The following is a 4,733-nucleotide window of genomic DNA, read 5'->3' as shown; positions in this document are numbered from 1 at the left end:
TTGGGATTAAGCCTTCTTTGAGGTTCAATACTAGAGTAGGATTCATTTTCAAGGTGGATTCTATGCATGCAGAGACTAGGTGAAATTCCTTTAATGTCATCCAAAGTATAACCAATAGCTTTTCTAAATTTCCTTAGCTCAACAACTAGCAAATCAAGCTCTTTCCTACTCAAGTTAGCATTTACTATCACAGGATAAGTAGAGTTCTCACCTAAAAAGACGTACCTTAGCCCAGAAGGGAGAGGTTTTAGCTCTACTTTTGGTGCGTTCAGTTCAGACCAGTCGTCTGTGTGGGATTCGGCAGTGCACTCGGTCGAGTAGTGTTGGCGCTCGGCCGAGTGTGTGCTCGAGTGGGTGGTCGAGCTATCCGTATCTGCTGTTTGAACTGCCCAAACTTCCTCTCTTAATGCTGGTAACCCCTCAAAAACCTATGGATGGTGTGATTCTTCACAGGAGTCCAATATATCTTCATAGGCCTTAGTTTCTTCATGGATAAACCCTTCCTCTCCACTTTTGGTCAAAACAGTTCTAAGGTGATCTTGTTCTGCTAGCTCTTCCATCAATTCTCTTGATAAGTTGTCCAACTCTTCAACCCAAAAGACTTGTCCTCCAATTGTTGGTTTCTTCATAGCCTCTACAATGTCAAATGTCATTTTGAGGTCTTCTCCCAAGTTGAGATCAATCTTCCCTTGTCTCACATCAATTATTGCTCCTGCTGTAGCTAGGAAAGGTCTCCCCAAGATCAAAGGATCTTTTGGTTCTTCATCCATTTCCAAGACTACAAAGTCTGTTGGGACTTCCACTGCTCCAACTCTAACTGGTAGATCTTCCAAAACACCATGTGGTAATCTTATTGATCTATCAGCTAGGATTAGGGAGATGTTGCATGGCTTATACCTTGTAAACCCTAGGCGCTTAGCAACTGATAGAGGCATTAGGCTTACTGAGGCTCCCAAATCACAAAGGCATCTATTGAAGGTTAAGGGCCCTATAGAGCAAGGTAGAGTAAAGGAACCAGGATCTCTTAGCTTTTGAGGGTTCACTTGCTTTTGGATTATGGCACTACACTCATGGCTGAGAATCACCATCCCTTGAACTTCCTTGATCCTTTCCATCACAGCATCTTTCAAGAATTTTTGGTAAGGAGGAATCATCACAAAGGCATCTATTAGAGGCATCTTAAGCTCGATCTCTCTAACTTGTTTGTTAAACAATGCCTTGTATTTTTCAACCATCTGTTTCTTAAATCTTCCTGGGAAAGGTAGTGGAGGCTTGTAAGGAGGAGGAATGAACCGGACTTCTTTTTCTTTGGAGGTAACTGGATTGATTTTCTCCTGAGAATCAGCTCGATCGGGTACTCGACCACCTACTCGGTCGAGTGAGTGGTCGAGTGGTACATCGAATTCAATGGTGTGTTCATCCTGAGTTTCTTCCTGTTGGAAACCCTCCCCTTCCTGAATTCCACTGTCCTCAGTGTTGGGATGTGCTCCTAGCCATGTTGGTAAGATTCTTCCACTGCGAAGATCGATAGCATTGGCAAATTCAGTAGTTTGTACAATGGCTGTGCCCTTGTGGTGGTCATTCTTTGAGGCAGAAGCGTGGTGGTTCTCCATAGTCGCAATCCTGGATGTCGGTGTGTCAAACTTGGCATGAAGTTCACTGTAAATATCATATATCCTCTTGTTCAGCTCAGCAATCCTGTTTGTTGTCTCAATCTTGCCTTGTGTTTGTCCAATCAACAACTGTTGCATCACTGCTCTTAAGTCTTGGTCCTGGCCTTGGTTAGTCGGAAACCCTGGTGGGGGACACAATTGGGGCTGGAACACTTGGTGTTGTTGCTTGGGGATGTAGTTTTGTTGCTGTTGAGGTTGTTGAGGTGGATAGACCTGGTCTTGAGGGTTAGCCACATTGGTGCTCCTATAAGAGAGATTGTTGTTTTTGAAACCTCCTTGGTTGTAGCCTTTGAATCCTCCCTGGTTTTGCATGTAGCACAACTCAGCAAATTCAGACTCCCCCTCTTGAACTGGAGCTTCCTCTTCACCAATGAAGTGAATGGACATGGACTGGCTGAGGAGTATCTTGTCAAGCTTCTCATTGACCATCTTCAAATCCTTCTTATACTTGTCCTCTTGATCAGTTGAGGAGCTCTTTATGGTCCTATCATAATCCTCATTATAATTGCCATCAGATTGAGCAAGATTCTCAACTAATTCCCATCCTTCTTCCATATTCTTGTTGAGGAAGTTGCCATTAGAGGCTGTGTCAAGAAGCATTCTTATCTTGGGAAGCACTCCTCTATACAAGGTGCTTAGAAGTGACTCATTGCTGAAGCCATGGTGAGGACACTGAGTTTGGAATCCTTTAAACCTCTCCCAAGCTTCACAAAAGCTCTCATTATTCCTTTGAGCAAACCCAGAAATCTCATTCCTCAGCCTAGCAGTCCTTGCATTGGAGAAGAACTTGGCCAGAAAAGCTTTCTTGCATGCATCCCATGTGGTGATAGCTCCAGTAGGAAGAGTCTTCTCCCAAAGTTGAGCTTTGTCTCCAAGAGAAAATGGGAAGAGCCTTAATTTGAATCCATCTTCACTCACTCCATTGATCTTAGTGAGTCCACATATTCTGTCAAACTCATCAAGGTGATCTAGTGGATCCTCCATTGGCAACCCATGAAACTTGTTGGCTTGTATCATTGAGATCAATCCACTCTTGATCTCAAAGTTATTGTTTGCTATTGAAGGTGGCACAATTCCAGCCCTTTGGTTGTGGGTATTGGGTGCATCTCCTGCACCAATGTGCCTTGGTCTTTGCTCATGGATAGCTTGTTGCTCCATGATGTCTTGACCTTGTTGTTGTTGAACTACTCTTCCTTGCTTATGTCTCAAACCCTTTTGTAGCCTGTGGATGTTGTCAATAGGCTGTTGAAGACTGTCTTTGCCTTTTGACCTTGTGTGCATCAACAAACTCTACTACAGACTCGAACAGGTACACGGTCTAGCGTAGGCTCGAGTGGGTGGTCGAGTCGACTGGGAAGTAATGGCTAATTGTATCCGGCTTCTGGCTCGATCAAGTGCTCGATCACAGCTCGGTCAAGTGGTGGTCGAGTAGGTGGTCGAGTGGGTACCTGAAACACAAAACAACCAAGCAAAGGAAGATTTGAGTTCAGTAACTTCACAAGTGTTTAAACAAACTTAATCTTAGACTAATAATGATCCTAAATGTCACAAAACACACTCAAATGGGCAACGGCGCCAAATTGAAACTGACTTTCTTTGTGGTGTGTGAATGAATGATGTATGGAATGATGATGTATGGAATGAATAGAAGTCAGGGTGTTTCAATTCCCCTTATGCAGTTGCAGTATAAGAGGTGTCAATCCTATCTGAGTGATTGTGAATAATTAAGATGTGCATATGAGTCTAAGTCAAGCCAATTGTAAAGATTGTTTGTCACTAACAATCTTAAAATGAGATATGAAATGCAGAAAGTAAAAACAACTAGAACAAGATACTAAATGCAAACAGAACAGACAAATTAAAGCTATAATGAAACTAGAACAGAGATAGACACTATGCTAATGAACTAATGCAAGACAAGTAATGATCAGGAAACTAAATGAATGCAATGGAAATGAAACAGGAATGAAACAAGACAATCACAAATCAAAAACACCAGTTCTAGGGATGAACTCGAGCAACACTCGACCGAGTGTACGTCGAGTACGTGGTCGAGCTAGACTTAAACGTGAAAACAGAGCAACACAAGAAAAACAGAGCAATGCAAAAACTAATCAAACAACAAGCAAGCAATGATATTTAGACTAAGATTTCAATAAACAAAGAAGGCCTTGAGGAGGGATTCATGGGCTGAGCTAATCATTGTGGTTATCTAACTTGGTCAACAAATCTCAAGCAAACTTTGAGCTGATCTCTAGACATACTATTCTAAGACATGTTTAATCCACTCTCATAGCAAGAAACAATCAAACCTTTGCATTTCTAGACTTGTTCTCACAAAGTAAAGAATCTACACAAGCAGGCATTAAGCAATACATCTCAAACCAAACAAGACTTCTAATCTCTTAGCAAGCCTAATGGTAAGCTGTAGATCTAGCCTTATCTATGCTCCTTAGACATTGGTGTGATGCTAAGATGCTTGAAATCAAACCCTACCTTCTCAGATATAGGATCAGCATTAAGATCATCTAGCCTAGAAGAGATCTACAACAATCAAGCTTGACCAAATCAAACAAACCACAAGATCAACCCAGCCTAACCCATCCTCAAGGTCCTAAGCAAACTACTCACAAGAACACATGGTGAAATATGTCAAAAACCCAGAAAATAATGAAACTTGCATCATTAGAAAGATGAAACAGAGATCTACAATGTTGATGAAGAAATAAAACTCGAAATCTTAATATTTTGAAAGTTATAAAATACAAAAAGTCAAAGTAGTCAACGGCTCGGTCGAGTGGCTGGTCGAGCTGGCTTCTCTCGTTCATTTTCCACTCGGTTGAGTCCTCCTCAGCACACGGTCGAGTGGTGGTCGAGTGGTGCGGTCGAGTTGGACTCCGGACCTTGATTCTACAGCCTTAACTCTCTTGTTTTCTCCTGAGGATTGCTTCACTTCTCCTCAGCATTGCTTCCATGCTCCTTAAGCTCCAAAATCACCTGTTTATGCATGAAAAGATGCAAATGCAATGAAACTATACTCTAATGCATGATTAGTCCTAA

General features: G+C 42.0%; 1 non-coding gene across 1 annotated transcript; it reads left to right on the top strand.

The window, feature by feature from the left end:
* The first annotated feature begins 2,328 nt into the window (after nt 1-2,328).
* On the top strand, nt 2,329-2,435 carry LOC147940003 (small nucleolar RNA R71). Its single transcript, XR_015564788.1, has one exon. It is a non-coding gene; the product is annotated as a small nucleolar RNA R71 (small nucleolar RNA).
* The last annotated feature ends 2,298 nt before the right edge of the window (nt 2,436-4,733 follow it).

Source organism: Camelina sativa, chromosome 8, assembly GCF_030686135.1.
Source record: "Camelina sativa cultivar CO46 ecotype springtype chromosome 8, ASM3068613v1".
NCBI lineage: Eukaryota > Viridiplantae > Streptophyta > Magnoliopsida > Brassicales > Brassicaceae > Camelina > Camelina sativa.
Note: the sequence above shows the minus strand (reverse complement) of the source record. Positions and strands in the feature narration are given on the sequence as shown.